Source organism: Apteryx mantelli, chromosome 2 (genome assembly GCF_036417845.1).
Source record: "Apteryx mantelli isolate bAptMan1 chromosome 2, bAptMan1.hap1, whole genome shotgun sequence".
NCBI lineage: Eukaryota > Metazoa > Chordata > Aves > Apterygiformes > Apterygidae > Apteryx > Apteryx mantelli.
The window spans coordinates 163,163,712-163,188,534 of NC_089979.1; the positions used below are offsets into that span (position 1 = coordinate 163,163,712).

The following is a 24,823-nucleotide window of genomic DNA, read 5'->3' on the forward strand; positions in this document are numbered from 1 at the left end:
TAAAACACCATCATTTCAGTGTTCTTACAAGACTATTTATGACTGGATATTGAAACTGATAATGATTCTGCCATTTGTCCTCATAATTTATTATTCCAAGGAGAGGCAAGTGGTGTTAAGGGTTCACGATCCGTTTTATGGAAAGAGTGCTGAATTCAGCTTTTTATGCATGTAAATGACAATGTTTGGTGCCCTGTGGAAAATGTGTGTGGGACAGTGAGTGCAGACCCTGCCGAGGGGTCAAGATGGGCAGTGTTGATGCTCTTTCCTAGTGAGGGAGTGCGATCCCGTTGCAGGTAGTGTTGCTGGGACCAGTGCAATGAACCAGTCATTGTCCCAGTAGCTGGCAGTGAGGATCTGTTGGAGGACCAGGGCAGCATTTCTCTGGAAGCCCTGGAAGTCTTCTACCTGTTTTGTGAGGGAGATAATCTCACGAAGAATTGCTTTGGGCAGCCAAAACTGAATTCACTATAAACAACCTGATCCAGAGCCCATTGAACATAATGGAAAGAATTACGGGTCCTGGCAAGTCTTGTGTCAGGCCACAACAAAAGCTCAACTCCGGAGGAGACATCCGTGGTCTTCCAAAGGGCCCTCGGTGCCAGCCAGACCGTATCCCTCTGAGCACAGCCCTCCGGCACTGCCCTGGGCAGTGCCCAATTTCCTGAACTTGCAGGATCTCATTCTGACCTTATTCATACTCATGGAAACCTGGAAAAATTTCTTTAAATTGAGTGTTGACACAACTAGCGTAAAATCTGAATGAAGTCAGACTTTGGGGCTTTTTTGGACGAAGATTCAAAAAACAGAGATGATACTCCAGCTGGCTGGACTCCCAGACTGCGAGGTACGTGTTCGCTAGACTACAGCTTCCTGCTTTTCCCCAGGCTGCTGTTAATTTGTTGGGGAATAAGGTACTGCAGGTAAAGATTTGCATTTTCATCAATAGCCCTAGCAGCAGCCTAATGAGTTTCTTGCTGCTTTGCTACTTTGGAGTGTATCTGATGCCACAGAAGCGGAGGGCAGGATGTGACCCATTTTCTTTGCTTTTCAAGAGCTCCACAGTCCCCTTCTTCTTTACTTCCACCTCCCCCATTTATTCTAATCAGTGTGTCAAAAGGGAAGTCACTGCTTTATTGGAGGTTATCCATGTCAAGGGAAGTTATGTTTCCATCACTACCTGGGGGCCCATCAGCAGATGAAGATGGAGAGCAGTGACTCAGAATGACTTTGAAGCAACACCCAGCAGCAACTGAAGACAAGAACATAACCTTAGCTGAAGTTTAAAATAACCCGATACACAAATAAAACCATTCCACTAAATTATGCATCCTTTTACTGGTGGCTGTTCTTAAAGGAAGGGGACTGGGTGAGTGTTTCTTTTTATGTGTCTGTTCCTCCTTTTCCCTTACTGGGAGCTGAGTGACACATGCACACTGATGGAGCGTAGTGCATTGATTTTTGCTGCTGCAGCACTTTATGCTGAAAAGAAATATAGCTTTTAAAACGATGGAGGGCCACTATTCAGGAAGAGAAAAAAGCGAGGCATGTGGGTGAGTTTCACTGAATGGGCCTTAGTTATCTGCTTGGAGTTAAGCACATGCCTAAATGCTTTGTTGACCAGCACTGATGTGAGCACATTCAACAGTAAGGTTGAGTTGAACTAATTAATGACTAAAGAGCAAGCAAGAAAAATAAGGTAATAGGGATATTAAAAAAAGTTGCTGTTTCACTAATCACTTGAAATGAAGAAATAGTGTGCTAACTTCAAAGCTTTTTCTGTACGGTATTTGTGCCATTGCTTGTTCGCTCCTCTCTTTTCCCAGGTGAAAAGTATGGACCATGAGCTGATAGCTGGTTTCAGCTCTACGATTTTACAACAGCCCCCTATGTTCCTACATTGCCACTGATTTCTCCCTATTTTCTCCGACACATACCTTTGCCGAGCCTTCCTGAAATCCTTTGGCCCAGCCCTTGCTAGATGTAACTTCACTACCACGAGGGAGATGCATCAGTTGACCTTGAGTAAGGACCTGCCCTCAGGTTTTCCTTTAATGGTTCTTATTTAAAACTCTTAGGGGGCGGGGGGAAGAGGAAACATTTCTCAAGCGACTTGCATGTGGTTGTGTTAGTTTTCCTGCTGCAGCAGCGCTGAACAGCTGTAGGCATGGACAAGCATGATGTTGCATGGTTGTGCAGGCATGGATCAAGAATCCCGTCCAGGCCCCCTTTTCTCTTCCTTCTGTGTTTTCCATAAGGCATAAGTGGGCAATGAAACCGAATTTTCAACATTCAGACCCAGCTTGTGGCTCGGGGAATCCCTGAGCACAGATTTCTGGAAAGTGGGAGAGGTTTCTGGGAAGTCCATTGGCCTGCTCCATTTGTCACTCTTCTCTAGGTGCCTGGTTCGGCCGCTGTGGACGGCAGGATACAGAGCAGCAGCCCTGTTCAGCAGAGATGTTTGCATTTTGCCGAGACCTTTAACACGATGTCCTAAGAAGCACTGCTCTGTGTAATGGTTTGTATGGGAGATCCTGTGAGGCTGTGTCTTTTGGTTGTTGTCCGAAAAGATTTAAGCATCGCTTGTGACAAGGAAGCTGGAGTTTGCAAGTGGAAAGTGAGTTACTTTAATGCTTGTCCTCCTCCGCTTCCTCTGAAAAGAATTGCTGCTACCGGTGGGGGATGGTGATCTGGGCATAACTCTGATATCCTGGCCATGGGTTGAGTCGCCTCTCTGATAATATTAGCTTACTAAATTCAGGTTGCTCATTTTTGCTAGGTCTATGGTTTGAAAATATAAGGTAGTTTTAAGAAGGAATCTTACAACTTTATGAAACAAAATCAAGCTTTTCAGAATAAATATATATATTGGGAGCAATCTGTCTCGTGTCTCGGCTTAGTCTTCTTAGAACATGTGTCTACATCCCAAAATGACCATACAATTTAGCATGACAAGCAAGAGGCATCTTAAAGGTCTTTGAAAGAACACACTGGCTGATTTGCCTCAAAAAGCTTGTGTAGATCCTGGCTTAGTTTGGGTTTTTGTTTCTCCCCCTCTAACACTAACTAGTGATAAAGATTTAGGCTGTGTAGCCAAAGTCCTTGTGTTTCGGGGGCCAGGCAAACATGCTAAGTTTTATATTTATTAAAAGAAGGTGAACTTATTTGCAAGACGGGTTTTATAAAATTGGATCCAACTTTAACCAGAGCTGAGCCAGATATATGACTTACATTACCAGCAGCTGTTTTTTTTATGTGAAATAACTGGCTGACATAGAAAAGCAGAGGAACCCGAGGAGGGTGCTGGGTGGTGTGAGAAGTGATGCAGGGGACATATGGTCAGGGAATGACCAGGTGTCCAGGCAGGACCCTTTGGTATTTGACTAACAGGGCACAAAAGAACATGAACGAGGAAAGTGGGCTGTGGGTTTTGGAGTGACAGACTTGCCCTGAGCTGAACACAAAATGCCCTTTTCTCTACAGGTGATAGGAACCACCAAAACGTAAAAATGCCAGGGATGAAGCAGCAGCGAGTGCGAGAAGGGGTGATCTTCGATGGCATGAGGCATCTTCAGATGCTGTCCTACCTATGCCTTCCCAGTGCTGAAGGTCAGGGCGCCAACGCCGTGTCCCTGACCATCCCACGCCGTCGTGGTCTGACCTCAAAGAAATTTCCTCGCCTCGTCTCTGCTCTATCTGAGCCCGGGGAAACGATCGTCCTGCCCTTGGCGGGCAGGTTTTGTTAATTAGAGCTTGTCAGAGTGGTCTGAGCCCCTGGCCGGGGACAGGGCTGTCCTGGCATGGGGTATTTTATTTCCTCCTGCCTGTGCTGCGTGCTGGTTCCCTGGATTCAATGATAATGTGAACTGTCATCCGGAGAAATATATGGGAGCCTGTTTACCATTCTGGGAGCGGCGCTGGGCTGATGACACAGCATACATTATCCAAAAGTTCACCGGAGTATGGTGAAGGTGATTAGGGAGGGAAGAAAGTTGTTTTTCCTTTAACAGCTTGAGAGCCAAGTTGTAAAAAGCGAAATATTCTTTTACGGCTCCGGTTGCACCTGCTCCAAAGGGTGGCCGCCGCTCCAGGCTGGCGGCACACAGGCTGGGACTGAGCTCTCCCGCCGTGGGAAAGGGGCCACAGGGGTCCGGGAGAGCTGGGGGATCCTGGGGCAGCTGGCTGCTCGGAAAGGGCTCCCGGGCCAGGGCCTAGCTGTGTGTTTTGTATAATTAAGACTCTTATTGCTGAAGAGGAGCCTGGTGCTGCTTCCGTCCAGATCTGTGTTAACGAAGCGGCTGGTGGAGGTTTTCTGGATGAATATTTTGGGGGAGCAGAGGGGACGAGGTGGGAGGGAAAGGAGACAGATTTCTGCTTGTTTTCCAGGCAGCTGCCAAGCAGCAAGACAGGAGGGTGCAACTGTCACCGCTGAGACCTGTAAGCGGTCCCTCCCCACGTCCGAGCCGGGGTGGCAAGGAGACTGAAGGGGACTCGTCCCCTTTGGTCACGTTTATGGCTCTGACAGCCCTCTGCTTCTTCCGCGGTGCCTCCTCCCAGATGGCAGTGGTCACACAGTCACCTGAACCCATTCTCTTCCAGCATTAATGCTGTCAAAGAGAAATGTCTCTCATTACACGGCATGCACCCTGGGACGCGCGTGCTTTCCTTCTCTCTGCCTGTACGCGCTGCTGCTTGCAACAGTGACCCCAGCGTCCCGGTGGTAGGAGCTCTGGCGCTTGCTCCGCCTGAGCTGTGCCAGATCCCCAAAAGCTGGAATCTCTTAAAGTCTCATCTGGGCGTCACCGTGCTTCTCCCAAAGCCCTGGCTTGTGCACGCAGAATATCTTGTGATACAAATGGCTCGATAGGCTCACAGTGACACAACACTGTTCATGCTATTGCGTTTTGTGGCAATTAAAGGGTGCTGCAGAGATTGAACCTGTGGGCACATAAAGCCTAAGCGCTTGCGAGTCAACGCGCCATCCGGATGAGAAATGGTGAAGGGTCTGGGAGGGATGAGCGTTTCTCAGCGCATCACACTAGAGGGTGCCAGATTGCTTCGTTCCAAGGCGCCGTTTCTTCCCTTTGCTTGCAGCCATGCAGGAGTGGCGTGTCCAGGTTTGGAGAGATTTGGCTTTGTACATCATCTTGATGAGTCCTTCCACTCTCTTAAATTGCTCATGGTATATACTTGCCAGCTTGCCTGGTTGTCAGCAGGGCCCTGACTGCCCCCAAATCCATGCTGCATCTGTGTAGTGTCTTCCTCTCTGCTGGGTGGCTTGGTCCAAAGCCCAGCAGCTGGGACAATGGGGGAGGATCTGAGGGGAGACAACAACTGCTTGAGGTACCCCAAGGGGAAGGTTGGAGCCTGGCTTACCCCCTGCACCGTGGCAGGTCCGCGTGCCTCTTGTGTAGTGGACTGTTAGCACATCCCAGGCAGCGGCATGTCTCTGAGCAACAGCACCTCATTGCTAGCTCTTAACCAGTCTCTGGCCTCCCAGGCCATAAACCAGCATATCATCTCTTTGTGCTTTGGGCTCTGGACACGTCCTTCCTGAGGGCAAGGGGGTGACCTCGTCTCTCTTGATTTTCCTCTTGCTTGTTTCAGATCATTTCACTAATGTGTCGTGGTCATTTTGACTTCTGCTCCTCCCTCCTGAGTGCTCACATCCCTCTCAGGCTTGGTCCCACCATGCATTTTAGAAGCGTGTTCTCTGCTCCCTCATCAAAGACATTAAACAAAATATTGGCCAGACCTGGATTTGAGGCAGGCCTCTGAAGGTTTGGGAGTGAGCCATTGCTAACCACTTTACATGTTTTTCAATCACTTGTCTCGTTTCCTTCTTAGCTTTTCTCACAGCCCGGTGTTATCACCTGGGCTCTCTGGGCCAAAAGCACCCACAGTACAAACTTACCATGGATCTGCCTGCAACGCTACTCTGCAGGTCCTAGCCCTGCAAGGATGTTCCCTCCAGGGGTCAGCTCTGGGTGCCTAGGCTGACCTTTTTGAAGTAACTATAATTTACTGGGACAAGAGCTTTGCCTTCCACACTGCTTGATGGGTATATCTAGTTTGCCAGACTCTCTCCCACATGGGATTCTGGTAGCTGAAGGCTTTAATTAGCCCCCTTGAAAATACCTCTGCTTCCTCTAAAGGTCGGGATGGCACTGCTGATCCCTCTAAGTTTGAAATTGTCTTCTATTTGCAAGACACAAAGAGCCTGAAAGAGAAGGGGAGTATACAAGACAGATGAGTCTCCTACAGGGGCTTCCACTGCATAAAATCTGCAGTGATTAGATATTGCAGTGGTGGGTAGCAACCTATCAGGTAGACAGGGCTATGTGGTGGTAAACTAGAAGAAAAAAAAAGGCATGAATCCTAAATACCAGCAGAGTAAATGTTTCTTTAGTGGGGGAATGCCTCTAGGCGTGTCCCTGGCTATCTTGCACTGATCCAGGGACTGTTTTCCTTCTTCCTCCTGTTGCTCTCACCTTTGGAGCCAAACCTCAATCTGCATGTTATCTCTTTCTAGCCTCATGTGGATAAATTAGAGTAGAAGTGATATGAGGTGTAATCAAAAGTATCAATTAGAATTACATTCAGTTATACATAATGAGGTGAATTAGCATTCAGGGTAGATCCAGTGGAACTCAGTGAATTTGCACTGTGGATATACGTGGCCCAGGGTTTTCATGCCATTCATGTGTGTGGGTAAGTGGCTACACCTAAGAATCCAGTAGCACCTTATGGCAACCCAGTAAGAGGAGCTGTGTCCTCCTGACCCGTCCTGGCTGCTTGTTCCTTCATCAGACCTGTTGCACTCACAATTGCCTTTATTTTGGAGTCTGGATGTCATTAGGCTTGGACAGCTCATCCAAAGACCATCCCATCTGATTTTCCTAGATGTGTTTGCATTGCTCTCTTTTATCATTCACAGCTGGTAGAAGTAGAGGTGACTCAGCCTGTGAGCTTTAACATTAAACACTGCCGTGTTTCCAGCAGGACTGGGCAGGATCAGAGGAAGAAGACAATCAGGAGGGCAGCAGGCTGCAAGGACTGTCCGGAGCAGTGAGGGAAAGCGTGGGGAGGGATGGGAAGGCACATCCCATGAGGCTTCTTAAAACAGGTTTGTACAGCCCCAGGCTCAACTGGAGTTGGGTCTGAGTTGGGAACAGAGCACCTGGGAAGAAAACTTGGGCCCAGTGGCCGGTGGAGGGCCCACAGAAATTTTTTTTTTTTTCCACAGCGATGCCTGGGTTTGGAACGTGTGGCTGCTGTGCAAACATACCACAAACCATGTTTTGCATCTCTGATTTAGCGTATTTTCCTTGATTTTTCTCATGATGGTACTAGGAGATTGAAATTCAAGGCATTCTCCTCCTCCTTCCTGAAAGGAAATCTCACTATTTGAAAAAAAAAAAAAAAGCCACTTCTCTTTTGTATACTTGTCCTTCCCTCTTATCCTGTCAAAGTTTGCAAGCTTTGCATGTTCGCATTTAAAATGCAAAGGAGGGCAAAAGGGGAGTGTGCCTTTATTTCTGGCAGCGTTGTATGTGAACCTTTCCCTTGTCAATGAACAGGGGTGGCTTCCTAGGTTACTGTGGTAGAGCAAGTAGACGTCCGACTTCTCCATGCCTGGTTCTGCAAACTTATGTGTGTCCACGGCTTTGAAGTAAGTTATTCTTATTGTGATTCTTGTTTATAACACCAGATTCATTGTTTGCAATTTTGTTCGGTGGCATCCAATCAATAGCAGACAATAAAATATTATTTCGAGTGGTGTAGACGTTCCACGAGAATGTGATTGATTGCTTTAATTTCTGCCTTCCTCAGTGTTTTTACTAAGCCCTATCTTGATTTCTTTCACTCTGCCTAGTTTCTCTTCAGCATCAGTTGTTAAATAAAGTGACATATTTATTGTATCAGCTTTATTTGACAGATTGCAGAGCGACATATTTTAGATTAATATTTTCATTTATATATGTATGTATATGTGTGTGTGAAATTATACATATACACTGTGTAAAATCAGTATGTTTGTGAACATATTCAAGGCCAAGATTTGCAAGCACAACTATAGATTCTAGGTGCTGTTTTTAGGTGCCTAAATTGACACCCATTTAAGTAGCCAAAACTGAATCATCAGAATGTGTATGATCACGCAATATAAGTGACCAAGTTAGTGTGTTTTATGAAGTTTCCACCAGTCAGCTGAAGTTATCGTCCCTCAGCTGAGTCATGGTAGCAGACTGCACGAGCACTCCTGGTTTCATACATCTAGCAGGTTAGCTGAACAGGCCACCCCTGAAAATAATTATATTAAAACAAACCATAGAAGGTGGCTTAAAAGTGTATTTTATACAGACATTTCAGAAATGTCTGGAAAAGTTGTTTTTATAAAAAAAAGTTTGTTGGAACTATTTCTGGTAATTCTCCATCCCTCATTGAGCACCTCCGTTCCCATATGACTGGTGTTCACACAGCTCAGAGGTTAAAGTCAAGCTTTTCAGGTGGTGTATATTGACCTAATCCATTTATTCCATGTAAAGATATGGTCCATAAGATTTAGTGCACCTCCTAAATTATGGCCTAAATGAGCTCCTTTTTCCCCGTAAATATTGCATGACTGTGAGTTAGATGTCCCAGGATCTAAATGGTCAATCCCTCCAGAAATCCAGTGTCATAGGGAACATGGCAACTGCTTCCAGTTTTAGTTGGTCAGGATATTGGGCTGTAAATCATAGTCTTGGTGGAGAACTGAACATTGCTTTAAAACGTGCCCCATGTGCTTTGGGTAAGGAGTTTCATAGCTGGAGAACAGCTGGGGGCTGTTAAACATCCATTCCTGTTCTCCAGACGACTCCTTCTCTTTTGTGCTAATCTTAGTTTTTCATTTAAAATGGCAATTGTCTGAACTTGCTTAGCAATTTAGGATGTTCTCATAGCAGGGAAGCATTAAAGACTACCCAGACTCTGAACCACATATTGAAAATGGAGTACATTCATGTTTATTTTCTAATCCTTTCAAAATGTTGTTGGAGTAGGGTTTAAGCTCAGCCATCTCCCTTTTCATAAACATAGCTTGTTGTCTCTGAACTTAAAAAAAAAAAACAACCCAAACAACCAACAAATAAATCCTATTACTCCCGAATATGATTAGTGTTTCTGGTTTGAGTTATAAATCACCTTCATTTAAAATGCACTGTTGCTACAAGTTAGGATTTGAAAGTACAATCATGCAAATGCCATTTGCAATGTTTTCACTCTAGTAACCTTGGCAATACTGCAAACACCTTTCCTGTTTGATACATGCATTTTTGGAATCTCAATTGTAAGGCAGAGAGAGGAAAGCTGCCAATTTGTGACACTTCTGTGAGGGAGGATGTCATTTCTGGCGTAAAATTTGACCACAGCAGGAGTTGTGCCTTTTAGTCCACCCCATTCTAGATACTACTGCTTTGTTTTATGTTATTTTATATTGGCTATATCCAGCTTTACAATATTTAAGCCCCTCATATAAATCAAAATCATGGAGCATAAATATTTATCAGCAAAAGAAATACATTGCACAGGAGACAGGCTTGGGAACAGAAAAGCCAAGTATTGCTTAGAAAGGCAAAACTGTGGGTTGCATTTTCACCTCATCCAAAGTTAACATGTAAAGCAGTCATAGAGCCCAGCACCTTAATTCCCTCTCTGTCCGATACTAAAACATCCCAGACTAGCTCGAATATTTCCTCTGTGGGCCACCCTCACTGAGCTCACATTGGCTTTGCAACTCATGGTCCTCTGGCTGGTGGTGGAGAGCAGCAGGAGTCCCCTTGGCCAGGGCCGCTGCCCCGTCTATTGGGGTTGCTGTTGCTTTTGCATGGACTTGTGGGACCAGGAGTGGGAGCTTGGACTTGGACGCTGGAAGGGCTGTTACCTGCCTGGCAGAGCGCAGAGGATGTTTTGCAAGAGATGTCTCATAATGAAGCTGGGATGGCCAGAATTTCTACTTGTGGGCAGAAAGGAGCCCTGGTAAGAAACAGCAAGAAACTTGGCTTCGTCAGCCTTTGCCTCCTGATTGACAAGGCAGTCTGATGTTTACCAGCCCAGGAGGCTCCTTACTAATGCTGATTTTTCTGACAGCAACACTTCTTGGAAATTCCTGCCTCTACCTTCCTCAGGCCACAGCTTGCTGCTCCCAGAGGCCAGTCCTGCCCTTCTTTGAGCCTGGGACGCTTGAACCCGCTGGACTTTGGAGAGTGTGTGAAATGACAGTATGTCAACTCCTGTTGCTTTCCTGTCGTGCCCTGAAATGCTGGAGGCCACGTGCAGCTCTGCCTCTGCTCCCAGAGGTACCTGCGAAAGCAATACACGTGCAGTTTGGGGATCAGCCCCGTGAGATGCTGCTCTTGAGGTCTCCTGAAACCTTCCTGCAAGGAGAGGGTCTGACAGCTCCAGTCATAAAAATAGGCAGAAGGGAAAAGGGTGAAAAAGTATTAGTAGAGTTTTAAGGAAAAAAGTGTGTTTATGTGCCTGTGTGTTTGTAGGAAAAAGTATTGCTTAGAACTGACTGAAAGTGTTGAATCTAACCTTAGAGATACTCATGGACACGTGAACCTCGGCTTATTTCCAATGCTGAATTTTTTAACAAAAGTATATGAGTTAAAATTTACGCTTATCTAATCCAGTCCACAAGACAATGTCCTCATTAGGTCTATAAAAATCATTCAATAGTGTAGAAGAATGTAAGTTGTGTTGAAGGTACCTGCTGAAATTGAGAAGAAACACGCTGTTAGCAATAGTCTAGCTGGGTTACATCCCAGATGATTTCCCACAGGAAGAGCAGGGGCCAGATTTGCCAGCTGGTTTGAGCTGGTGCAGCCCTGTGGAAGCCGATGGGGACGTGCTGCGGTACCCTGGTTGCTAACGGCAGCTCTCCGAGGCCTCTGATAAGTGAATCAAAGGACAGCTATAGCTCAGAGCTGCGAGTTTGGGCTCTGGCTGCACTGCTGGCTGTCACTTCTGCATCCGTGAGACGGGAGGGATCCTGTGGGCCGATCCAGGGGGTTAGTGCATGGCTGGAAAGTGCTTTGAAGATAGAAAGCAGGACGTTGGGGGTATTTCTGATTTACAGGAGCCAACGGCTGTTGCCATCCCTCTAAAAGCGAGTGCTCACGGTGACGTGGGACATGCCCTGCCGTTCTGCTGTGCACACTCCATACAGAAAGATTTAACTTGAAAACAAACTTTCCCTGCACCTTTTTGGCCTGGGTAGCTAGCACGAACACTAAAGCACCCCAGTGACTGGGAAGAGGAAGCCATATATCGTCCTTCCTGCCTCCACAAGGGCTCTTTGTGTGACCGTGTTGTTTTGCATCGCCTTTTCAGGCGATTTTGCAGCCTTTAGCATTGTTCAAGTTCTATAGCAGAGTCAAATGTTAATCAGTTTGTTGTAATAAAATGTTTTATGGTGCAATTTAGCTGTGGCTGCACCTTCCCCCTCCCTCCACTTCTTTTTCTTCAGAAAAATCTAAGGACCTTTGTGATGCTATCTGCCAGGATGTGAGGGCTCTCCTGACCACACTCGCTGTCCTTTCCTGCTCAAGCAGGGAGTGCAATTGAGGTAATAAACTCATGTGCATGTGGGATAGGCATTTCTTCTGTTCGTGACCTGCAGATAATTCGGTCTGCATTCGTTGGCTTTGAGTGGGATTCATCCCACCCCACAGAGCTATCCAAGTCTGACTCCCATCCCAAGTGACCAGGGCTGTGCTCAGGAAGCTTGTTGTGCAAGGGGGATTCACATTTTCCACCAATTTTCTTCAGACAACCTGTCTCGTGTCAAACTTCCAGTCTTCCCATCATCACCTGTGACACAACTAGGCTCATAGTGTTGGGCATGTTTCCCTGTGCTGGCAGTGTTCTTTCCAGATTGAAAGGGTGAATAAGGAAATATCTGTGTGTTTCTAATGTGAATTCATTATTTGCAAAATAATCTTTCATCATTTTGCAAAGTCATATTTGGAGCAAGGGAGGGATGGGGTGCTAAACCAAGCTTATCATGTGCCAGACTGCTGTAACATCTGTTCTCCAGCAACTTCTCCAGGGCTAAAACCCTCCTGGTGAGGTCTGGGCTGTGCTTGGAGGCTGGGTTCTTGGTTGCTGGGATGCCTCAGGATCACCAGTAGTCTGTAGTCAGTTAGCTTTTGCTAAAAGAGCCACCTGGAAGCCAACATACATGTTTTATGGACACCCTGAAATCCTCCCTTAAAATTTGCTAGATCAGTAATAATCAAGAGGAAAGGCTTTGGAGTAGGGTGTCCAGAAGCAGATCCTGCAAGCGCTGTAGCCACTGGGCTGCAGCATGCAGCACAGCGGGGAGCCACGAGGGAGAAAAGGCCATGCAAAAAGAATGAACCTCCTCAGCCTTCAGAAACGTCCATGCCTGAGCTGTGACCGTACCTGCTCTTCCCAAAGTGAGCATGCAGCTGGTGAAAGCAAGCAGCTGCATCACAGGGGAGAAGCTCTCCTGGCTGGCTGCTATGGACAAGAGTGTTCAGACAAGACAGACTCAAGCCAGAGGCAAAGAGAGGGCTGGCCCTGCAGCTGGCTTCACCAGCTGTCTGAAAACTTCGCCAGAGGTGCAAAAAGATGCATTTGGAAACCATGGTATTACTCAGACAGTCTGCTATTTGGGGAAATTCCATGAAATTCAGTGGTGATAGAAACAAGAGTGTTCTGTAAACATCAGATATGATTCTACAGACTTTTTTCCCTGCATCCTGTAGAATTTAATACAGATCAAGATCACTTCTATCAGCGTCTTTAATACATTGCATTTTCTATTTGATTCTATTGGCAGGGTCTAAACCAGAAAGCATAGAATTGCTATTAAAATACATAGAACTTTCTCCTAAGGATTTGGCCTCTGAGGTCTATAAAGGAAGTGTGTTCACCATCGGTTAAGGATATCCCTTTGCCAGCATTTCCATTCTCTCCTAATCCCTCTCATTGTCAGAGTTCTTCATTCAGCTGCAAAGAAAATCCTCCACTCTGAGACCCTGGATCCAAAATTCACCTTCTAAACAACATTAACTAGACATGATTTGGTCTTTAGGATTTTGCTCACACAAGGGCCATGGCAGTGTTGAAACTAGAATGTGAAAATGCATCTTATGTTGTCCTTGTACCATGGAGGCATCCCAAATCGTGAACTTCTGCAGGAAAAAAGGCTGGAGGGGAAATTTCCATGCATGCTGGCAAGGCAACAGGCATGCTAATTAGCTGGGCTGTTTGCTGCACTGGGTCTCAAAGGACGTGGGTCTGTTGAGGGATTTCTTAATTCCTTCCTTCATTGCCCACTTGTTTAGTTGTTTTGCTTTCTTCTTTTGGCCTTCGCCTGTTTGATCTTGTGGGAACTGCCATTAAAGACTCTGAGGAGGCCTGCCAATGAGTAATTGCTAGCACCCAGTAATTACCTGAACTAATCAGAGGTGCTTAATTGTGATGGGATAATAAATATAGTAGCCCACCATGGTGGTTTGCAGAGTGGAAAGGAAGCTGTGGAGGTGAGTGCTAGCACTTATGAGCAGCAGTGAATGAGAAATACAGGGTCATGATAAACGTCTTGCTTTGCTGTGGGTCCTGATGCAAGAAGTTAAGTGACCCTCAGTCTTGGCAGCCTGATGTCTAGGCACCTCTAAGCACTGAGTCCCAGCTAAGCTGCATGAGTTGCAGGTTTCATTACCCTGCTGTAACTTGTCATTGCTTATGCTGACTTGGAGCTTCAGTCCAGACGGCTGCAATACACCTTGGATGGAAAAGCTCTGTTACCTTCTTTTCTTGCCCCTCATTCATAGAGGTGGGTCTGAGCTAGAATGAGGGCTTTGAAATTACTTCCTGGATTTTGAAGAAGAAATCTACATCCAGAGTCCTTATTCTCCTGCCCCTTGGCTTGCCTTGGTAAAGGGCACGTTTTGTGATCCTTGTCCATGTGAGATATAGGCTTTAGCACATTGCACCAGCTGAGCAGCCAATATATTGAATCAAAACTCCTATATCAGGCAGTGGCTGAGCCCTCATGCCTAAGAGGCAAGTGCAAGTGTTACATGGAGCCTGGCTTTGTTGGGCAGGACCCTGCAACAGAAATAAGATGATGTTCTCTTTCCTTTCTCTTCCCTTATGTCTTAGGCAGCATTCCTGTTGTCCTGCCATTTCATGTCTTGGTTCTGAAGACCTCCCAGTCTTCTCTTGCAGAATTTGTTCTATTTGTGCCTTTTTGGTTATGTTCTTCAGGCATGAAATCATCAGCACATATTGTTCTCCTTGTGCTGTTGACCAAAAACTTTAGACCATGGCTTGGAGGGTCCATTTGTACCAACTCTTGTGGTCTATTGGCAAGAGTTTTGATCTGATTTTAATTTTTATAAATGATGAATGTGAATGAAGTGCTGGATCTATACAATAACAGGAGAACAAAGTGGTTTTTTTTCTTCCCCTAAGGATAGACCTCATTTGAATGGGAGCTCCTATGCTGTCTCGTGTAGTGATTGTCTGGGAATTTCTGACTGCATGGTAGGAAGTGGTTTCTGGAAGCTGAAACTTTATCTTGGAAGGGTAGAATTTCTGGTCAGAGACAAAAATCCTCATCCATGCTAAAATACCTGAAGGTGGGATGAGCTGGGTGATTTGACTGAGAAGGAGAAAACTGAGACTCATGTCACTGCTCTGGCTTGAAACTCATTGGTTTGCATCCCTGGTGTATTGCTCTGCTCACAGTTTTGTTGTGACAGTAATCATTTTTCACGTTTAAAGACCATTGCCCCCCTTTCCCCACCCAATACTAGCCAACCACTCCTCTCCCACGAGGTGCTGGGGACCCTTTGGGGGGCCGTTGCGAGTGCCATAGACTCCCTTCCAAGAACTTCTGTTTTTCCTGATGGTCCTCATCACTTGCCATTCAGCCTAAAAAGAGAATAAAAAACTCCACTGGAAGGAATTCAGACACACTGGATTGTACCAACAGGGTAAGTCACAAGCTGTAGCTTACTCTACCAAACAACAAAACCCAAGTCCTTTCAAATTTTAATCACTCTTAAACACCCAGATTGCCTGATGGCTTACAGAAAATTTAGTTTGTCTTGTCTAAATATCTCCTGTTTGCTTTTGGTGTGTTTTTCTTCCTGTGTCCTTTCATCTATCTGTCCTTGTTATGAGAGAAGCTGTCACTTCTTGAACATTTGAGAAAGGCTTCTCACACTGTAGACTTATAAATAATAATAGAAACCTATAACTCTTCATATTGTAAATGCAAGTTAAGCACAGGCCGTATCTGGAAGAAGTATTCATATTTTATGAGAATCTCTCCACAGCCAGCTAGGCACACACAGTAGTGAGGTGTACTGAACAGGTGAACAAATAGCAATCTAGAATATAAATTGTGCTCCCTCAGTAGAAGTAAGGACATATTTATTTTCCTAGAATCACTCTGCTTTCTCATACTAAGAGCACGATGGGGTTGTGAGGGATGTATATGTGAGCAAAGGTTTGTCTTGTGTTCTTCTCACTGAGTCTTAAAGTAGATTTTCCCAACAAACATAACACTAGAAACAATCAACAGACATTAAAAATGTGTCATGTTAATGACCTATTTCATATTCAAGTTCAGTTCCAGAATTCCCTTCTCAGCCATTAATTTGCATAACATTTTATTCATACTCGTTAACCATCAGGAGACTCTCTAACTCAGCAAAAGTGGATATTCATCAATTTCCCTTTGATAATGAATTGATACGACACCAAAAACCATTGTTAGCCTTCCTGTACCTGCTACAGTACCTGGAAAGAGAGTGTTGTGTAGCCCCGTCACTTCATATCTGACAGGGATGCCTTGGGGGAATTCTTGTATTTGATTTCACTGAATAAATGAGCCCTGAAGAGAGGCAGTAAAAATATGAGACCACGAGTGCATGCTAATGAACCCAGGCTTGCCTGACTGAGAAGATTTCCAAAAGCTCCCCAAAATGCTGCCTTAAGTCCAGGAATCTCTTCCAATTAGCAGCTGAAACCTTCAAAGCTGTGGAAGCGTTACCAAGAGAGAAAGAGGTAGGGGAGGAAATAGCATAACTGACAGACAGAAACTGATCCTGAATCTGACTGATCAACCAGCTTGCTTCCCTTCTGCCACCGACCTGGACCACGTTAAACTGCACCAGATCTTCACATAGGAGCAGCAGTCACCTGTCACATGAATGGAAAGCAAAGGACAGCCCAATATGCAACAGTGGAGAAGACCAGAAAATTTTGCATCTCTAAAAGTTGTTTGGAGTAGAGTAGCCTGGATTCTTCTTATGCTCCTGGAAGACTTGATGCTTGGGACACACTGGGTATGTTTTCGGAGTTCAGATGAGTTGTCTTGATGTCAGTGAAATCTGTAATGTTAATGGCACAGAGGAACTCAGCAAATATAGGTTTAGTGTGATATGTTGTTAAGGGACAGATATTCAAACATGAAGACTAATCTTGAGTGACTTCTTTTTACCTAGTCCAACCGGACTTGGAGGAGCTTCATATTCTGGCTCTAGAGGTCTTCAGAGCTGTCTGTGTTTAACTGAATGAAAGCCTAGGCCTTGCCAAGCACAGGAAGCCTTGTTTGCCTTCAAGTGTCCAGCAAGGGAAATACCTCCTGAGTGAGGAAATGAAAAAAACAACGGTGCCCTCAGTGAACCTGTGACAGGTTTTGTCCCTGATCAGCAAGGGAGGATTTTATCCAGACAGGCAGAACCTGTTAGTGGTCTTCTTAAACACCTCCGTGGGGCTCTTGCAGCACTGTTAGGGTGGTGCAGAGCTGATTTGCTGGCTAATGGGATGGCAAAGAAGATGGTGTAATGTCCATGCTCATGTTTGGAGCAGGACGTACAGAGGCTGGCTTCACAGCACATGTAATCTAGCAAGAACAGTGATTTTCAAAGGTTGGAAGATGATGGTCCCTGCCTCTCCTCAGAGCACAGGGTCAGTCCTGCAAGGAGGGCAGAGCATTGCATTGAAGCATGTTCCCCTCACTGGGAGGTGCAAGCTGATATATGCAACTGGTAGCTAACTGTGCTGCTGGTGCTGCTGTGCAGCAGCTCTTTTTAGCAACTTTGTTAATCAGGGGAAAAAAATTAGAGGGGGGATAGAACAAAATGTAAACATCAATCAGAAATGGGGCTTGGTGTGTTTGTCCCTGACTGCACAGGGGAAGAAGGTAGCGGGGAGAGCCTTTCTCACCCCCTCCTCGGTTCTACATCTGGAGGCACTCTGCGTCTTACAGCCCCAAATGGTGGAAAGGTTGTGATTTGAAGTAATTCTAGGACAAAGCCAAGGCTCAGTTAATAATGTAAGACAATTCCAGGAGTGGGGGTAGGGGATAGCCTGCTGTTCCTTGTATTGATCAGGAATTAATGTCTAACCCTTAAAAATGCAGTATAGAAGCTCAGTGTGATTGTGAAACCCTACGTCGTGCTGTCTGTGATCAGTTACCCCTGGGGACCAGCAGAGCTAAGGCTGCTGATTACAGATGCATTTGGAAAAACCTGAATTTTCAATTTTTCACACGAATCTCATAAAGCGAAACGGACTCCTGCCGGGATTTATGAAAACTGGTTTACTCTCCACTGAACTCCATACATCTATTCCATGCTAAGTTGGGAGAGCACTCTGACCAGAGAGGCACTGCAAGAATTATTCCACCCTCAGCAAGTTAATTGCTGCATCGCCAAGTAGTATAGTTATCCATCTTGTCCCTTCTGCTTTTTCTCTCTTTCTCCCCTCTTCCTCTCCAAGAGCTGATGTGTGATGTCTTTTATTTTTTCTCCTTCTTGCCATCTGTTTCATGTTTGTAACTTGGGGAGGGTGGGTGTGTGGTAGTGGAGCTTGTGAAGAAGTTTGCTGGTGGAGGCATTTCTTTCACTCCGTTAATTAGATTTGTGTTTTTGTTACTCCCAGTTCTAAGGGCCATGCAAATAAGCCTAAATTATGCATTAATGATATGCCCCAGTGTTTAAAACATTCTTATTGTTGGGGGACACCAACTCTATCCTATCTTCCTCCCTTTCATGGAATTCAATTATATTTAAACTATTAGCAGGGAAAGTCTAAAAATTCTATTAAAATGTCAGTTTAATAAATCTTCCAAGGTTTAATCTTTCATTTCTGGACTGGAGGAAGGGGAGGATGAATTATGACAGTTTTAAGTTTTCCCAGAGCAGCCCCTGTGTGTTAAATTGCCTGTAACTCTCAGAGTGTTTCAAAACTTATCTCTATTTGTAAAACAAGTTGACACAGTAGGAGGGTGTCCAGGGTATTTACTGGAATCATACACTTTGGTTCAGGTCTGGATCTGAAAGACACCATGGTTGGGGCAATTTGGATCTAGGCCTTTGGTTCAAGCCGTTACAGAGACACAAGGAAAATTGCACACTTCGCACCAGGTCTGACTCCACTCCCCTCTCCAGGTCATCAAAAGATGCAGAGATTTGGTGCTAGACCTGTGATTTGGACCCAGCACTATTTAATACTGCTTAGTTTGCTGTTATTTTTCATTTCTCTCTTCCTGCACATGTCATAACATCATGGACCTATGAGGAGCTGTTATGGTTGGGATTCTGTTGTGCTGAGTGCCGTGTGGACATATCATGTAAGTGAGTCTCTGCCCCAGAGAACATGCTCTCTTTCTGCCCTTCTCTCTGTGCACTGTACTTCAACCTTAGTAAATGCCAAACCTCATGTCTCCTCTATTTGCTTTAGCTAACACCTGATTTGAAGCTGTTCCAGTGTCTAACACACAGGGAGTTTTCTACTATCTCCGCTCAGCATTCTTGTGCTTGAAATCAAGATTCATATATGACCATATAAAAAGATTGTGAGATCTCAGCCCAGATAAAGAAAATACATCTCTTGACCTTGCATCTTTATATCTCTAACACAGACGATGCAGGTGAGGTGGTTGGTTTGAGACTCAGGACATGGCTGGAGACTCAGGACAGGAGTGGAGCATCAGGGAGTACCTTGTGAGAAGGTGCTTGCTCATACAAGGTCAAGAGCTAAATACACCCTTGGGTGGGATCTTGTGGGCACCGTCAAGGAGAGGAGAGAAGATCTAGGTGTTCACAGAATCACAGAATATTTGAGGTTGGAAGGGATCTTTAAAAATCATCTAGTCCAAACACCCTGCTCAAGCAGGGTCACCTAAAGCAGGCTGCCCAGGTCTGTGTCCAGACAGTTTTGAATATCTCAAAGGATGATCTGATCCAAGTGAGCTGAGCATTTAGGAGGGCAGGTTCAGTAAGGAGTTTGCACCAAAAGCCCTCCTGGGCCTGTGCACAGAAAATGATCAGGATGGTGATGTGGGTGGTGTTTTCATGCAGCAATTGGAAGACAGGCTCTGCCTGTCACCTAGAAATGTGGAGCTTTGCTAATCTTTAACAGAAGGTGGTTTTTGTGGAGAGCAACAAATGGCAGGTGTGACACTGCTTGATGGGGTTGAGTTAGGGTTTCTCCAGAGCTGCCTACAGTGACAGATCATTATGTGATTTGACAGATCCACAGGCATTGCTCATGCATCTGTGGCAGATCTAGGAGTGGGAGCAAACCAACCAAGTGTGGACTCTTCAGAGGAGACACACCGACAAGAAAAATCCAGCTGCCTCTCCATGACGTGGACTGATGCTCGAGTCGATGCAGGTGAAGCTCTATATTGAGACAGAAGAGATTTTCATTAGTTCCCTGGCTTTGCTGGGGAATCCCTGTGTAGTCCCAGGTGAGCTGCTTACACAGCAGGGAAATGTAGTGGGCACAGGCTCTGCCATAAGAAATGAAATGGTGCTGAGCCTGCCTCTCTCCCCATTCTTCATACCTGGCACACCATATCTTAAACATAAAAGCTAAGGTCCCTTTACCCTCTTTACTGCAAAGAGGAAAAAGACCTCAGCATAAATCCTCAGCTCACTTGGATCAGATCATCCTTTGAGATATTCAAAACTGTCTGGACACAGACCTGGGCAGCCTGCTTTAGGTGACCCTGCTTGAGCAGGGTGTTTGGACTAGATGATTTTTAAAGATCCCTTCCAACCTCAAATATTCTGTGATTCTGTGAACACCTAGATCTTCTCTCCTCTCCTTGACAGTGCCCACATCTTCGGCTCAGATCTTTACCTGAAAATTACTGCTTTGGGACAGGGATTTCTCTTTCTCATTGCTTGTACAACACTTAGCACCGTGGGGGACCCCTGATCCCAGCTAGCCAGTGGAGCTAGTGGAAGTGGCATGTGCAAAAGGTTGAGGAGTTCCCATGCTTCCACAAGGGAAATGCTGCTGCAGGTGTCAGTGACTTGGCACTGTCTGAAAAACAAGTCCTCCTCAACAACCCTGCTGAATGGTGACCCTTGTGATGACCTAGTGAGAGCGGCTCTTCCCAGTGGTGCCTTGCATTGCTCCCAAAAATGGAATTGGATGGAGCCTGGCACAGGGATGCACAGCACCCTGAAAAAGTCCTGTTCTTACTTTTCCCTCCCTCTTGCAACCACACTATGTTATTTTCAACTTCTCCCACACGTTTCAGCTCAGAAACGTTGAATTGCCCTATTCCAGCCTGAAAATGGAGGAAGTCAGTGACCATCATGGAGGGCCAAAACATTCTCAGTAGCTTCTAGGGAGAAAGGGGTGATAAACAATACTGACCTAATGCCATGGTCAGCCAGGCCGAGGCAAGTAGCTAATGTCAAGCTGCAGGGAGAGCATGCAGGGTGCAGTGCTTTGTTTGGGTGAATAAACCATGCATGTTCATGGAATATTAATTAATAATAAATGAACACGCATGAATTATTCATGCTCATAAAAGCAAATTTGCCCTGAAGGCATAACACAAGATAGGTTTTAAGATTTTTTTTTTTTAACTGAGGGACGGATTTGTGTAGGGCATAACTGATTGGTGGTAATTTGAATCCAAACGTAGTGTGACTTCCACAGCTATGGTCTAGCCAGCATATCTCAGCATACTGAATAGGGACTCCTGCTTCTACTAATGCTATTTTAGTCATTCATTTGTCTTCCAAGTTGCAAATTGGGACCTACTTGCTCTGAATCCCGTTTGACTCTAGTGGGCCAAAACCATCCCCTGGGGTAACTCCATTGCTGTTGCAGCAGGGATGGATTTGTCCCTGCATGTTCATTCTGCTGACAGATTTGTTCCACCAGTGTGTAGTGCAGATGTCTCATACATGATGCAGGATGTCAGGTAAGATTTGAAGCAGTGAACTGACATAAATACTGCTTCTGTGTTTTAACTCAAGATTATGCTAAACAGGCCTACAGAACCTCTTGCTGTGTCAGTATCTGTTCTTCTGGTGAAGAAAATAAAACCCTGTAGGAAGAATTTCAAAACAATAATGTCTGTGTGTCTTCCTGATGTCCCACCATGCCTGAGAATTATCCATAACTTAGGAGACATCTTGACTCTGTTTTGGGCTTGAAAGGGACTTTGCCTAGGCAAAAATGGGTTGCCTTAAGAGCTACAACTAGGACGGGGGACTTGGGGACTGTTGTACTGTTCACTGGATTCTGTGAATGTTGACCTCGCAGGGACCGGGGGTGTAACACGTTGTAGTAATGCAAAGAAATATGGGTAAATATCTTGTCAAGTCTCCTGCTCTATTTCTGGTCTTTGAGGTGAAATGAAATGGTGTTCTGGCCATTTGAGGCCATTAAACATTCTCAGACACCGTCATCCAGTGTTAAATGCTGAGCTGTGTCCCCCACCTATCGCCATCCCCATACAAGTTTCGCCTCAAGTTATTCCTGGCCCCTCCTGAACAAATGTGGGCAAGCTGTGTAAGCAGAACCATGTTGCACTTGGCTAGAAGCTGCCTGCTGATGTTGGGTGATTTGTATTACTCCTTGTGTGCTAAAACCTGTCCAAAATATTGCCCTGTTCCTCCCAGCTAAGCTGTCTGGGTGGTATATATGTGTGATACGGTGGCTGAGCCCCTGTTCTCCCTCCTCTGGCCTCCTTGCCCTTTCCTGGCATTCTCCCATTTTGCACATCTCGTCAAGAAGTGCAGCTGGCTCCTGGGGAGAGCTGAGGAAATGTGTCCCTGCACTTCCCCTGCTCTACAAAGACACCATAGTTTGGCCAAAATGTTGCCTCCAGGAGGAGCAACGTGGCACAGGGGAAAGGATATAGTGTGATATGGGAGAAACATGGTTCTCATCAGCCTCCCAGTTATGGTTTTATGGGAAAACATCAGGGACTGTTAAAAATATGGGTCAGATCCCCAGAGACAACTCATGTCCGTTATGAGTCTGGCCTAAAACCATTCTTAAATTCCTCTTTATTTCTCTCTTTTTTTTTTTTTTCCTAGGAGCCTGCATTGACTTACTCAGATAATAAGCAGTGGGGCCATAATCTCTGCTGCGTTTTTCCCAGCAAGGCTGTTTCCTTTGGTAAGTTGCGTCCTCCTGTCTTCATATCCCTGTTATTACACTTTTAGTTTCTGCTTTTCTAGCAATCCTTCACTGCTGAGCTGCTGCAGTTTGATCCCTTCCTTTTCTGATTCCATAACAAACATGTTTTAATGCCGTTGCTGCTGGTCTGCAGACAAATTTTCCAGGAAAAGTGTTTCATGTATTTCAACTTAAAACATGGGTGGATTTATTAGGATTTAACGTATTGGGAGCTAAGCCTTTGGTCTCCTTTTTCGTATGGCAGTGGAGGCAGACAGATGGGAGTGATTTGAGTAATTTATATGTTAAGAAGTAATAATCTTTGCAACCATTTTATCCATCCAAATGCTTTTACCTTTGATCTTCCTGTTTTCTAGAAACACCTTGTGTTTTCTCAGACTTCTGCACCTTTCAAATATAAACATCCCTGATGACTCCTTTGAGCACTTTCCTCAGCTAAAGAGAAGCAATGTCTGATTGCCACCATGCCATCGAAATGTTGCCACAATTAGCTGCAATAGTGTTTGGTGTTTGGGGGTAGGGCAGCAAAGGGAAAATGCTCTCTAGACCTTGAAAGCGTCATTGTACTTGTACAATGGAAATTCGAAGCCCTAGGTCTCGCGGTGTTTAGAAGTCAGTAGATTTACTAATTAACGTTGTTAGCTCAATTAAAAAGCCCTTGATCTGAGCCAGTCAATAGATTTTTGGTATCTATAGAAATCTTTGCCTTGTGTCAAAAGATTTAGTGATTTCTTTCTTTCCCTGCAGACTAAGGCTCAGTAGGGATATGCTGCTGTTTGACAAAATGGGCTTTGGCCTTCTGCTTGGCTGGCTGCATCAAGGCAGAAGCAACCCTGTTGGGATGCTTTCTGCGGCTGCAGCAGGGATGGGGGCTTAATTGCAATAATTTACGGGGCTGGGTAATTATTGGATTAAGGGACAGTATCATAGCACTGAAGACGCCATTGACAAAAGATAGGGTCTTGTCAGGAGAAACTCTGGCAGGCCTGGTGCAGAAGTGGCAGACATCTGTCATGTTTCTTTTCGGAAGGTCCCATAGCTTAGGGAACAGAGCAGCTACAGGCTAAGTTTTATTTTATTCTATTTAGTCTATATCCAAGGAAGATAAGAAGAGGAATATTTTTATTTTGCCTTGCAATAGGGTAGAGACAGTCAGTGTTACGTTGTCTCTCTTTCACCTCTTTCTATAAATACCTGCTTGCAAGTAGGATCTTCACAGCCCACTTTGTTTGCATTTTAATTATTTTCTCAGTCTGGCACTTCTCATCTGTTGAGTTGTTTGTTGTTGTTGTTTTCCAAAGGAAAGATCTGAGCGTCACCATGAACCGGATGCCATAAGTTTTATATGGGAAACTGCATATGAAGTTCTCTCCACCAGAGAAAACCCTGAAGTGGAAGACTGGATGAAGACAGTGCTTCCTAAGAATATTAGCATGGCATTATGCACTGGTCTCTTGAGTTGACCTGAGTCTAGTTCTTTACACTTTTATGCCCTATTTGAGTGCCATGCCTAAGAAGTTGAGGCACATGAACCCTCCAGTTAAAATCTTTATTCTCCTGCAAGATTCACTACCATGCTGAAAGCATAAGCCTTAATAAAATCTCTGATCGCGCTCCTTTTTTTAGAAACACTTTAGTCATTGTTTGTTTTATTATACCACATTCCTTCCTTCCTTTGCAGCATGGAACTCCCTTCGTAGTCTTGTGTGTGCTGCGTATGTGCATTTTTGATGCTGTGGATGGTGGCAATAGCTAGGTATCAGTGACTTGCAGTTGTTGTGAAGTAGCCCATTCCTAAAGCCTGCTCTTATCTCAATAGTGCTGCTGCAGAGCTCACTGGATAACCTGCTACACACTTGCAACTGTCCCTGCTTGGGGTGGGAAGGAGAGTCAGAAGGACCATACAGGTGCAGCGTATGACCATGTGTAACATGAAGGGAAGGCAAGACTAGTGACCTGTCAGCTGTGGGAGACTTCTGTTCTCCTGCCATTGGTTACCGATTCAGCTGTAGGTCCTAGTGAAGGTGGATGGAGCCACTCTCTTGTGCCTACTTTCTTGTCTCACAGTTGATCACATCAATCTGTTTCTCAGTCAGCCTCTGGGGAGCTGTGGGCAACTGTGCCTCATTGGGGAGAGCCCCAGAACGTGAGGTTCTGCGAGGTGTTTTTCTTCATCATCTCCCATTTACTGTGGGATTTTTTCATCAGACTGACTGCCCAATTTTAAACGAGGTTTCTCCAGAACTGAAGTACCATGTAGAAAGGTCCCAAGTTTGCTATAATCTTATTATTTTTCCGGTGGAAATTTTTTTTTTTTAAAGTCAGCATGAACTGG

The 24,823-nt window shown here is 45.2% G+C and overlaps 1 long non-coding RNA gene across 1 annotated transcript; it reads left to right on the top strand.

Moving 5' to 3' along the window:
- The first annotated feature begins 7,589 nt into the window (after nt 1-7,589).
- LOC106490282 (uncharacterized) lies at nt 7,590-24,061 on the top strand. The gene is made up of 3 exons (XR_001293589.2): nt 7,590-7,672; nt 22,386-22,467; nt 23,790-24,061. It is a non-coding gene; the product is annotated as an uncharacterized lncRNA (long non-coding RNA).
- Nucleotides 24,062-24,823: the final 762 nt, after the last annotated feature.